The sequence below is a fragment of the Anastrepha ludens genome, chromosome 3 (assembly GCF_028408465.1).
Source record: "Anastrepha ludens isolate Willacy chromosome 3, idAnaLude1.1, whole genome shotgun sequence".
NCBI lineage: Eukaryota > Metazoa > Arthropoda > Insecta > Diptera > Tephritidae > Anastrepha > Anastrepha ludens.
Window position 1 is genome coordinate 4,459,541 of NC_071499.1, and position 14,163 is coordinate 4,473,703.

Below are 14,163 nucleotides of genomic sequence, written 5' to 3' on the forward strand. Positions count from 1 at the left end.
ACAAGTAATTTTTCCAGGCTTCTCTTCAAGCCAACTTAACTCCATTAAGGGAGTTCTGCATTGACCGAAACAAATGGTAGTCCGATGGTGCAAGGTCAGGGCTATATGGTGGATGCATCAAAACTTCCCAGCCAAGCTCTCCCAGTTTTTGCCGAGTCATCAAAGATGTGTTTGGCCTAGCGTTGTCCTGATGGAAGACGACGCCCTTTCTGCTGATCAGTTCTGGCCGTTTTTTTCGATTGCTTGCTTCAATCTCATCAGCTGTTGACAGTAAGGTGTAGAATCAATCGTTCGAGAAAGCTGGAGCAGCTCATAGTGGATGATTCCTTTCCAATCCCACCAAACACACAGCATAACCTTTCGAGGCGTTAATCCTGGCTTTGCGACCATTTGTTGAGATTCACCATGATATTTTTCGCACATTATTGTCGTATTTGATCCACTTTTCGTCTTCTGTTACCATTCGCCTCAGAAATGGCTCGATTTCATTTCGTTTCAGCAAAGAATCGCAGATGTTAATTCGGTACATTAAATTTTTCACAGTCAATTCATGTGGTACCGAGACATCGATCTTCTTTTTATAACCAGCCTTTTTTAAATGGTTCAAACCCGTTTGATGATGAATGTTTAGTGCCTTGGCGATGTCATGGCAGTTTATGTGACGGTCCTGGTAAATCTTTTCCATAATTTCATCGACTTTTTCAACGATAGGTCGACCGGAGCGACGTGCATCTTTCACATCGAAATTTTCAGAACGGAAGCGAGCGAACCATTGTTGTGCTACACGAACTGATACAGCATCGTCTCCGTAAACTTCACAAATTTCATTGGTGGCTTGCGTGGCATTCTTCCCTTTTTTATATTTTGACTCATTTTTGAACAGCTATAACTTTTTTTCAACTTCTCCGAATTTAATTTTTTTTAGTTAAATGAAGCTTAAAATGTCACCTTTCTAACACCGTATGATATGACACAATGTGATTGGTAGCACTGGAGATAGATGACTCCAACGACATCTATTGACAAAATACGAAACAACTTTTTCGACTACCCAATACAATAATTTTTATACTTGAAAAATATTAGAATTAAAAAAGTAAGAAAGTGCCAAATACAATGAGAGTTGTAGCCTGTAACATCAGACGGGCGAATGAAAAATTGGTCTTAGCGCGGTTTTTATCCGATCTAAATAACATTCATGACGTATTTAAATAAAGTGCGGTGCATGGGGAACGGGGAGCAAATTTTCGGCCAGCTTTACTAAGCCATTATCGAGAGGCGCTGATTATCGAATGTTTGGTGCATGATTACTAGTCGAATGCGCCCAGGTTTCAATCTCCGGCCATGAAACACTAAATGATAGAGCAAGGTTTTTTCTAATGCCGTCACCCCTCGGCAGGCACTGGCAAACCTCCGCCATGAAACTTTCAGCCTAACAAAAAAACCATTTGCAGTTCGGAGTTGGCTTAAAACTGTAAGTCCCTCCTTTTGTTATCATGACTCACACCCCACAAATAGAAGGAGGAGCTCGGTCAAACTCCCAATAAACGGTACCTCAAGCGGAAATTATTCAATTATTTTAGTTTGGGGAAAAATAGGTCCATTATTTTCTCGGTAGATGGCTGTAGGGATCGATATCCCATAAAGTATTGATCAACAAATTTAAACTTTATGCTCGTTGTCAAATTGGCATTTCACGCTAAAAAAATTATTTTGCTGTTTTTTGTTGGTTTCATTCAGTTGTGAGTTACAGGATGTTAACTAGTGAAGCCAACAAAGAGAAAATTTGGCACATTTCACAGTTTTTCTTTGATAACGACGAAAATGCAAGCCAGGCCGCGTAAATTGTGAATGGTGTTTATCGGGCACAGAAGCTTGGACGATGGCAATATCCGATGAAGCGACGCTCCAAGTGTTCGAGAGAAAGATTCTGCGTAAGACTTTTGGACCTTTGCATGTTGGCAAAGGCGAATATCGCAGACGATGGAACGATGAGCTGTATGAGCTTTACGACGACATAGACATAGCGCAGCGAATAAAGATCCAGCGGCTACGTTGGCTGGGTCATGTCGTTCGAATGGATACAAACGCTCCGGCTTTGAAAGTATTCGATGCGGTACCAGCTGGTGGTAACAAAGGAAGAGGGCGGCCTCCTCTGCGTTGGAAAGATCAGGTGAAGAAGGACTTGGCTTCACTTGGTGTGTCCAACTGGCGCCGTTTAGCACGAGAAAGAAACGACTGGCGCGCTTTGTTAAATGCGGCCAAAATCGCGTAAGCGGTTATCGCGCCAATTAAGAAGAAGAAGTTTATCGGGCAGTGCAATTTTGATTTCCTTAATTCTGTTCAGGCATTTTTGATGTTAAAGAAAATGTCGATAATGTCGAAAATGTCGATAAAACTACAGCAATAAGCAAAGCTGACCGGCATATTAGCAGTCGTAGCATCGTCCAGGAGCTAAAAATTCACTATGAAACAGTTTTAATCCATTTTCACTAAAATTTTACGCAAAAGTAATGAATTTCTTTTTCTCCAAACAAATATAAATCGACAGGGTGGCGCATTTTTACAAGATTTATAATCAAATCCTATATAGATTTATAAATCCTGCATAGATTTATAATTCCATAACTCAAAATCGTTTTTTTTTTGGTAAAAAAGTTATTCAAATCCAATATTGGGTGATTAATTTTGCACCACCTTTATATAATAGTAAAAATTGCTGCACCAAACATCTACTGCCTTCTTCCCATAGTCAGAGGCATTGTCATGTAAAATTAGATAAAAATTTGCTTTTAAATTGTGGCGTGTGCTGCGTACCCTTTCGAATGAGCTTAATAAATTGGGGCACACACCCTTAAACAAGTGAGTTAAAATGACTTACTTCCTGTATTCAATTTCTCCTCAAATCCGTATAAGTACTACACTTTTGCTGTATTGCCTGGAATTCTTGGAATTTGGTCTTATCTTTAAAAATTGCTATTAGTTGCAACTTTACAAAAACTCTTCACATTTTCACTTAAACCAATAAGCCACACGTGCGCTCCACAGCAACGAATCTGAGTGTCGTTGTATGTAGCTAACCCACCATAGACTTCCATGAACATATGCTCCTGGGACCACACCAAATTGGCATTTAATTAATTGCATTCTTATCATCATTAACTACTTGATGGTACATATTTTCTATAAGCGGAAGCGAAATCAAATGAGAAAAGCGAACAAAAAATCTCATGAGGGTGTGTAAACAACGTAGAGCAAATAGACGATAAATTTGTTATCAACAAATAGCAAAAACCAACAACAAATAAACATAAAATGTATGTAGACAAAGACCTGCCAAAGCTGACAGCGCAAAAGTTTAGTAGATTTAATCGCACTTTGCCAAATGTTACGAAAATTATATTAGGTAACGGGTGTATTTTTTCTGACCAAGTAAAATACAAATTATTTTCAAAAGTGATATTATGCCTCCAAAGTAATACTGCAACGTACTTATGTTAGGGTTTGATTCAGCTCTCGAAACATTTCTATAAATATATTTTCGGAATAACACAGGTATAACCATCACAGCCGTCTTCGATTTTACCAGTACTTCCTTGCGTTTCTTAAAATGCGTTCCCCGTAGTGGTTTCGTAACTCAATCCAACAGAAAAAGTCGCAGGGAGCCGTACGAGGTGAATTCGATGGCTGTTGGGTGGTATTCGTTTCGTTCTTGGCCGTTATAATGCTGCGAAATCCCCAAGTTGTTTTCCCATAAATCCTTTCCCGTAACGCACAAAAAATTACCCTTATTTACTGTCTGACTTACTGGGAAAAGTTTGTCGTTATGATCCATAAAAAACGTGAGAATTGCTTTATGTTTTAACATAAAACTGGTGGTTTATTGGTCATGGTTCATTCGGAGCTCCCCACTCACTCGCCCGATGTGTGGATTGCATGTCGTACCCATAAACTCACGCCTCATCTCCTGTAATGGTGCGTTTCATGAATGTTGCGTCGCCCGATGAATGTTCAACCTTGGAAATCATATCTTTGGCGATATCAACGCAGCCTCTTTTTTGCATGAAATTCAGATGCTTTGAGATCAACTGTGCAACAACACGGCGCAAACCCAGATCATCAATTTCAACGGAGCAATATTCAATTTCTCAGTGACTCTTTGATGGTTAATTTGCGGTTCTGGACCAATTTTTCTTTCACTTTATTGATGTTTTCATCAGTTTCCGATGCCAATAGCCTGCCATTACGTTATTTCTACGCCATCCTTGGCTAAAAGTCCAAGAATTAATGAAATACCGTTATACTTTGTACTTTACAACTTAAGCGGACTTTTTGTTTTTGTTATCTATCGCCTACAACCTTGAACCTCATGCAGAACATCTGGCGGAACCCAGCTTGTACAATTTCCTCAGTTTAATGTCAATAAAATCTTTTTTTAAATTGGTTTGAGATCGCCATTGCCAGCCGAGGGGCAACGCTATTAGAAAACATTTTTTCTATCATTTGGTGTTTCATGGCTGGAGATTCCAACCTATGCACTTTCAAATGTTAGTGCGCAATACAATTATTGTGATTTCTCTTTAGTATGATAATATTAATATAGCTTAATTACGTATGTAACAAAATATCGGCCAAATGGCTGCCGCGACCTCGGCGGCACACCTCCATCCGATGGTCCAAATTTTCGATGACGCTGAGGCATAATTGAGGTTCTAAGCCATTAATGTGCCGAATTATCTCATCCTTTAGCTCTTGAATTGTTGCTGGCTTATCAGCGTACACCTTTTCTTTCAAATAACTCCAAAGAAAGAAGTCCAACGGTGTCAAATCACATGACGGCCAATTGACATCGCCGCGACGTGAGATTATTCGGCCATCAAATTTTTCGCGCAAAGGAGCCATTGTTTCGTTGGCTGTGTGACAAGTGGCACCGTCCTGTTAAAACCACATATTATCCACATTCATATCTTCCAATCCGGGTCATAGAAAGTAACTGCCTGACCGGCCTCATTTTGGAAAAAATACGGCCCAATGATGCCGCCGGCCCATAAACCGCACCAAACAGACACTCTTTCGCCCAAATACGGCAATTCTGCTTATTGAAGAATCCACTGAGGTGAAAATGTGACTCATCACTGACCATTGACGACGCTTGAAATTGTCAAGAGCGTGTAAATGCAAGTCTTTATGCATAATGTTCATCAACAACGAGCGTGAGAGCTGCAATTGTTTGGCACGACGACGAGTTGAGGCACCAATATTTTCTGCAGTACGAGCTGTACGAGCATGCACTGGTGTTTTCACATTTCCTACAGACCCGGTTTGCTCAAACTTTTGCACAATTTTTCCGATTGTACGCATATTTGGACGATTAAATTGACCGAAAAAATCACGAAGTGCGCGATATGCATTTTGATTTGAACGCCCGTTTTCATAAAAAACCTGAATAACGTTAACGCGTTGCTCGATTGCTTATCTTTCCATAGTTCAAAATGAGTTAGTTTGAAATTGAAAAATGTTAAATAAAATTTAGAAAAAATACTTAACGTTTAGGTGTAGTTTACATTCAACATCGGCCCCCAAAATTTAACCACCCTTTACAATCTAACGATATGGAATTCGAAATCTCGTTTAAACCGTGAAGGGTCCGAGCAATGGACTCCCAATTCATTTTGAATGTTTAATGATAAAAAGAGTAAGAGCTTCAAAAGTTCTCACCGGAATAAAAAGTTAATGCATTGCAAACTTAAATTAAATTCAACACAAAAGGAACCGATAGAATTAACCTTCTGAACTCAAGTGAATTTAATACAATTAATAACAAGCGGAAGCTATAAGAGGGATATGGGACAGAAGATTTTAGAGATTTTAGGGCATATTTAAGAAACACGTTTTGTACCCGTTCAATTCTTGTGATAGCAAATTGGTGATAAGTTCTCCGAATAGTTGAATTTCATGGTTGGATTCAACCCAGGCAAAACGCAAACGCCGTAAATAGTAATTTCATCGTGTAAGGATCTGAGAAGTTTTTTGGATATATAATTGATATGACTTGAGAATGAAAAAGTACGAGTTAGTGACTTGAAAACATTTTTTTTTAATTGAAGAGGTACATGAATATATTTATATGTACACACCAGGAAACGAGCTCAATAAAGTTAGACTGAAGTTTAAGCACACCCTCTGGATTTCTTATTGAGTCAAAATGCATATAATAGGTGCCTGATAGTATTATTTAAGATGAATAGTAAGGCCTAAAACATTTCCCTGAGGTACCCGAGAAGTTGCAATTAAAGGAGTTGTGCAGATTAAGTAAGCATGTGACTTGACTTTAAGGCACTGTGACTTCACGTACTTATTTCAAAGGAGTCAATTTATATGGCCTGAGCGCCAAATTCGTAGAACAATTTCGGCAATCATTATGTTCCACCTAGGAATCACGGGGAAATATGTATGTATAATATTTTGTGAAATGATTCGGTAGCTCATCAAGAGTTCGTCCAATTTTAGTGAGGATTTCGTGCTTTTAGCGAGTATTGCGTTATTGACGTAGGACTCAAAATGCTTTGGACCACTAACTCTCCCCACCGACGTTAATATTTCAAGTCATTGTAGTTTTGAAGCTGTGAAATTACTGATGCATCTGGCGTGAAAACCACAGAAAACAGTGACTGCCTCGACTTGTAATGAGGTCTCGACTCCAAATACGAACATTTTGCAAATACTACAATATTTCCCATCAGCCCAAAAACTAGAGTCTCCGTTAAAATGATTTCGTAGTAAAATTCCATTTAGAAGTCCAGTTGATTTTTAGCGCATCAACCGAGCATAGATATTTTTGTTAAATTCTGATGTTTCATTTATGACTGCAGCGCAGATTTTTCCTAAGTATTTTTATGTAGTACGCAGGTGAGTGACGAGCTGTTTAGAACGATGCCGAATAAATAATTTTAGGTAGTCAGCCACATGCACATACATACGACAGCAATGCCTTTTCCAGTAGGTATAGTTTGAGTTCATTGTGGATGGGTGTTTAGTGTGACTGTAGACATAAACTGATCACCCAGTTGCGTTTAAACTTCTACAAATTGCAAAAACTTTTCCAGTTTTATATTTTGCATGATAATTTACCAGAAAACATAAATGTAAAGAGCATAAATTTATTTGGAATTTTCTATGAGATTACAGAAAATAAAACCAATAAAATAAACTGTTTGCTACAATAGTATCGCAAAAATTCCCATTTTAAGGTGAATATTTTTTATTTTTCTTTTTGCGAATTTTGCATATTTCTCTTGTGAGCTATTCTACCCGTTGTTTACCGCGCACAGATTCCATGTTGAACTTTACAAGTTTACTTTATTTATACCTTAATCGTGGTTTGGCAACTGATGAAAACAATCCATTACAAGTGCAGATAGAAAGCACTGAAGCACGAATATGAAAAAGAGGAAATATGTAAGTAAAATTGTAATCAGCGCGCAACAGCAAAATTTCTGAGTCAGTGTGGGAATTGTTATTAGTAAATTGAGAAATAAACATCATCTTTAGTGTACAGTTTTTTTATGTATAACAAACACAAACAGTGCTGAAAAATGTTTATGAGGCATAAAGTGTGTAATACACGCAGGTGGTACGTGGCGTATGAGTAATCAATAACAGCGTTCTCCCCACAAGCTACGAAAAAAAGTAAAAAAAAAGTTTAAAAATATAAAAAAGTATAAGAAAATAAATAAAAACATTTAAGGAAAATCTCAAAAATTTGAATACCTACAGGTTCCCATTAACAGCAAACCACAAAGGATTACAAAATGAAAGATGCTTCGCACTTAAAATATTCATACATGCAAGTGAAAGGTAGAGAATAAAATTTTCGTAAAGAATTTTAATTTAAGTGGTGCAGTAAAGTGAAAATATATGCACATATATACATAAAAAACTTGAATACACAGCCAGCAAGTGGCAGCGAAGACTACATAAGTAGCGAAACCTCATTTGTCAGGTATTTCCGGTGTTGAACATTGCACAGCGACAAATGCCAGCAACACAAGCGGCAGTGAATAAATTCACAAAACTGCTAAGAATTTAATTCAAGCAAACAACACATTTCTATATTAAAAAAAGCAGCAACAATAAGAATAACAACAATAGCAGAAACAATAACAGTGTTAACTGTGTAAGACAGAGCCAGCGCGGTACCAATAACAAAAACACGGTAGGAGTATAAAATTGTCGAAAAATCAAGAGCAAACAAATTAATTAAATACGACAGCTAGGGCAGCAGTTGATGGTGTGAAAATAAAAGGCCTCGGAAATTCATTTCGTTTTCTTCGCACAAAGTCGTACGAAAGTACGAAACACAGTAGTAGTAAAATTTTACATAAGAGACCCACGAGCTGGAAGAGTGCACAACGGACAATAACTAAGATTCCTGTGACATCAATCCATTTTGTGACAAAATTAGAAGAGAAGTGAAACTAAACACACTGTGATTGTACCCCCGGGCGTAATTGTGCACCGGCTGCTTTTGTGTAATTGAAGAACTCAAGTAAAAAGCACAACGCAGCTCGGCAGCTGTGGTAAACAATTTGGCCCGCACTGCGTCACGCGTCCACACCGACTGCTGAAAGAAAAATTATGTGCTGAGCAGCGTACTTTGAAACACTTTTCAACACAATCAGCTTCAACTAAACTACAACAACAATAACTATATAATCCTGCTCAACAATGCCCACAACTCATCCTTTTCCAAGTATTCTGTGTGGCATCGGTGCGCGTCAGTGAGGTGGCTTCTTTCTATTGCTCCAACGGACCTGTGCTGCGCTACCCACTGGGTGTGAGTGTATAAAAAATTTAACAGCACTTCCGCACTAGTGCCACAACACCATCAGTGCTGCACAGCCCCGAGTGCTGATAGCGGCAGCGGCGTAGAGGTTGACGGTGGTTGCATTGCAAGCCGGTACTGTTGCTCATTTGGTCGACGCGTACCTCGAGTCTACGGTAAGTGCCAATTCTTCTTTTTTATTTGTTTGCTGATTTAAGATTTTTGGTAACTAAATTCTGAAAAAAGGTAATTTTAGGTGTATGTTGCTAAAATCTAAAAACGTGTATGATAAATATGTGCTTATCCTTGTTTGTACAGGGTGCGCTATCTCGGTCGGTATGAAAACATTGAATAACTTTGAAAAAAAAAAACAACGGATTTGTATAAGTGATGTATTTTGATTTGGTTTGGTTATTTACAATTTATTAAAACTATTTTTTGAATACAATAACAGTCAAGTGGCCACCTTTATTAGCAATCACAAACTGCGGTTTTCTGCGTTTGCCATCACCTTGACAAGCATTTCGGGTTTTATAGCGTCGGCTTCGCGTTGTTTCGGTGTAAAGCGATCCATGGTTGAAATTACACTGAATTGACGTATCGAAAGCATGTATGTTGAAGTTAATCGGTTGGTAAATGACAAAGTTATTGAGCGTTTACATACCGACATAAAAGATGGCGCACCCTGTTTATTTCTGAATTGTGCATAAGGCTTGGTCTTCATAAAAAACTACATAGTTGTATAGGCTGTCCTATTCAGTTCACCCTTTTCGAATTTCACCAGCTTTATTAGTCATTTCACTCATCTTGGAGAATGGATGAATCTTCTGGGCATTTAATTTCATAATAGATTTTCAGATCATCCGCGTATAGAAGAAAATCACGATATCTGGACATTAATTTTTCCGCAGGACAACTTAAGGAAAAATGGTGTGCAAACGAGCTGAAATATTTTATACATGTAAAATTTATAATACTCGTAACAATCACAAAAAATATTTCACTCAATTATGACATGCAGAAAAGCTTTTCAGGGCAGAGTGGACAGTGGACACATTGCAAGTCGCGTAAAGAAGGCCGGAAGGAGTAGAAGGTTATATTCTACTCCTGCAAATCTATGTTCGGAGAGACTCAATCCACAGGACGTTCTTCGGATGTTCAAGTGCTGCCGAATTTTTATACATGGATGCCTTGTTTGGTAGGAGGCACTTTGGAAGGACTATAATATCACTAAACTTGCCCCATTGACGTTCTGAATGTCGTTTTGCAATCACTTCCCATCGACTTTTACATTATTTCCATCGCTGCTCAAAGCGCAATTAGGTTAAAAGAGAAGGGCTTCTGGAGACAATCTCTCAAGGGGCATGGTAGCATTTTTAGGCAGTTAACACCGCATTTCTCTAAATTTGTTATAGATTTATCTATCCGCAAGTAGTGTAGCTACTGTTTCGTGTCAGGGCAATATTTCCATGTAGGCAGGATTGGAACCAGGGGAAAATATGTACCGAGGCTGATAGTTCTGCCTTCACTGACGGTTCCGAAATGGAATCGGGAGTCGCAGCAGGAGTTTTCTCTATATCAACAAATTTATCTATTTCATTAAAATTACCGAATACTGTTAGTGTTTCTTAGGCAGAAGACTTCGCGATCCTGCAGCCATACAAAATGCTTGCTCTGACGACGCCATGGTGTAGATCCAATCTAGTCAACTCCTATAAGGAGGAGATCAAATTTCTCGGGTGTGCAGGTAACAAATCTCTTAACTGGGTTACAGGACATAGGAACATAGGCATAAAATTGCTGATGAGTTTGCCAGTCCCCAATTGGTCCAGAGACCTCCTACCCGTCCATTGGCATCTCCCTGATTGTTGTTAAAAGAGAATTGCACAACTTATTTCTTAGGAAAGCGCAAAAGAGATGGATCTCCATTTCTTCGTTTGCTATTCCGAAAACCCCTTGACCCCAGTACAATACACGCAGGACGCAAAAAGTTTTAGGAACTCAACGCCAGTCAATTTCCAAACTCGTAGCTGGGTTTATCGGCCATTGGAAGATCGGAATACATGCGGAAAAGCTAGGCTTACCACTTAACCTCCACTATAGAAGCATTCAGAGCAGAAGATTGTTGAGCACTTTCTCTGTAAATCTCCAGGTTTAGTAGCTAGACGATTAAGGTCTCTGGTGCTGCTTTCGTCGACAGTCTGGGTCAGTCCTCCGACCTAAATCCCATCAACATTTCACTTTGTATCAACACCTATGGTTGGCTGTAGATATCCGCCCATTGGAGGTATCAAAAGAGTATCAAAGTCACGCTTTAGTGCTACTTGGGGAGTCCCAGTCTGCTACTTAAACTGATGAAAGAACCTCTTCTAGGCATCGCTATATCAGATTTATTCAATATCTCCTTATGAAAATGGAGGAACGTTCAGTTTTACGTCGCCTTCGAATTGTAGATTATTCCACTCTGAGCGAATTTGTCAGAACCAGCTGATGAGCTAACATCACTTGGAATGTGTTTACAAAAATGAGATTGTGTTGGTGATTTACTAAAAAAATCAATACAATAAATTTATCATCCTCAATTGAAAAGGTGTGTCAAGTGCCAATTGTGCGTGCTTCGATGTGAGCAGCTCATTGCGGCAGATTCTCCTTCAGCTGCACAAAACACACAGTAAACCCTTCTTGGCCACTAATCCGGGATTGGCAATCGTTAAGGTCGGCTCACGCAACTTAGCAATGATCTTTTCGGCTCAAGATCAACTTTAATATTCACTTTCTGAACAAGTAACTAAGTGCTCAATGACTGACCGAATACAACATTTCAAGGATCTTATCGACACTTTAAACAATTTGCATACCAGAACAAGTCTCGTCTTCGAGTTAAACACTAGTACTGTAACCATCGATTTGACTGGGTTCAATTTTAACTATACTTAATATATATTTTCCTGGAGTCCCGAGGACGCATTGAATCGCTTGACCCGCTATAAGCAATTCTGTCATATCAAACTGCTCCTGAAAATTTCTCTTGATTGCGTTATTACTATGAAACAGAAGGTTCAAATTCACTCAACATTTCGTTGTACTGCAATCATTTTCTAAGACCGAACCTTCCTCAGGAATGCAGCACTTCTTTGGCCTTACTCCAACAATGAACTATCTTTCATCATGCCTTTTGTTCATACTCGCAAATGAAAATGGAAAAATGCTAAAGCTTCCCACACAAGCACTCAAACGAAAAATCGTTGCACAGGTTGACAAAGAATTTCCTTCTGCAATTATATAAAGAATGTGGAATAACAGAAACGCAATAATACGAGCTTTCTGCACATGAGGAAAGGAAGATAAAAAATAATACGAAATCTCATGCAATTCAATTGTTGCATGCTGGTGTGATTGTTGCCTCACCATTGACAAATGCATTTACTGCGCCATTTGTTATTTACGAATGCTGTCAGCCGCTCGTTTGGTTTCAGGTACTCGCATTATTTCATGCCATTGCATGCTCGCATGCACAATGGGCCATCTGTCGTCCGTCGTTCGCCGTTCGTCGTACGTCATCCGTCGCCAGTTGACAGACTTTCAGTCAGCGCTGGTCGATCGATTGATTGACTGGATGTGTGCGCTGCCTGTTGCTCTTGCTGTTGTTGTTATTGTTATTGTTGTTGCTGGTAATGTTGACGTGCATGACTGCTCGCATGGCAAAGGATACTTCAGTGCAGCAATTGTGTGAACGCTCCTCCCTTTTTATTGCGGTTACATTTGCAACAGTTGTTGTTTGGTTTGCCATCGCATTTGTTGCTACACTTATTGAATTACTTAAGCAGTTAAGTGCATGCATATGCGGCACATAAAAATGAAAGAGCATACAAGGATTTTGTGTTTATTATTATCACAAAAGGAGAGAATAAATTTGATGCCGCAAAAGTCATACAAACGTAAATACGCACATATACACATACATATAGCCGAGCACCCAATTAAGGGTGTAAGCGGCGGTTATATGTGCAAATATATATACATACATATGTACACATACTACACAACGCCTGATTCTGTGGCCCGGAGTTAGCCCTTCATCAATAAGATAATTGGGAAATAAAGCAGGTTTTGGAATTAGTGACTTTAATATGGAATATCATAGGCAGGCCGGTATAAATTTACAACAATTCAATTGGCTGTTAATCTGTGTATGTAACATTTACTCCGACAACGAAGCGAATGGCTTTAAACTCACTGTCGGTGCACTCGTAATTAGTCGGGGAATGCCGGACTTCTCTTTCGACCGTATCCGAATACTTCGGTATTAGTCTCATTTAACCCCCCATTGAAGAAGCTGTGGGGACCTTTCAGAGAGGGAGACTGTTGAGCACTTTCTCTGTAAATGTCCGGGCTCGGCGATTAAGATCACTGGGTGCTCCTTTCTTCGACAACCTGGGGCAGTGCGCCAACGTAAATCCCATCAATCTTCTCCATTATATCAACAGCTCTGGTTGGCTGTAGATATTTGCATGTTGGAGGTCTCATAATGGTATCAAAACGTCGCTTTAGTGTTGCTTGAGGAGTGCCAGACTGGCACTCCAACCATTTCACCTACCTATCTACATACCTCATTTGAGTACCTGGTCAAAAGAACTTTGCGGGAAACTGCTGGGCAGCCGAACTAGCAAGACAGGGCGCCCTGGAGTCGATTTCCTCGCGAAATGAAAGGTTGGGATTCCCGTGAAAATCTGAGGTTTGCTTCTGAAAAGGTTGGCTTCACGTCAGCCAGTTCTATGTTAGTGCACGATCGAGGACGCTCGAGGAAATTTCTAAGGTTAGCCTTGCCACTGATCTGGAATTTTGTGAGTGCCCATTTTGGAAATTGTCCTGTAAGTAACCTCACGTTTGTCGTTTTTTTTTGTACCAGTGCATAAAGCTCTGTTAGAACGATATAGTCACCGGTTGTCGTCGACTAGTTAATCTGACGGTTGGCAAACAAAACATGCTATTTCGACGATGTGGGTCCACAGGAATAGTGGTGTTAGGTGAGTGGGGTATTCTTGCGGTGAGACTGAATACTCCTTCCAGTCCTGTCTGGAGGATGAGATGGAATCACCGTAATATCTTCCCTCAGCTGTCTCAGATTCAGTCACCTTACCTCTAATTTTTTTGCTACACCTGCAGATATAACCGGTTTAGATATCACATAAGTGATGAATTTCGTCAGTAGCATATATCTGCAGGTGAAGGAAAGGTTTTGAAACTACTCTTCCTTAGCTTTCATTCAGCTGCTGTAAAAAGTAATCGAATTAATGCCTAGTCTCCTCGCTCGTATGCCCAATGGATAGTGTTCGGAA

General features: G+C 39.4%; 1 protein-coding gene across 1 annotated transcript in view; it reads left to right on the forward strand.

Moving 5' to 3' along the window:
• Positions 1-14,163, forward strand: part of LOC128856882 (uncharacterized) — a 106,290-nt gene that overhangs the window by 13,279 nt on the left and 78,848 nt on the right. Inside the window, exon 2 of the mRNA XM_054092303.1 lies at positions 7,777-9,000. The gene's annotated coding sequence lies outside the window, so the exon portion shown is untranslated. The remainder of the gene's footprint in view (positions 1-7,776; positions 9,001-14,163) is intronic.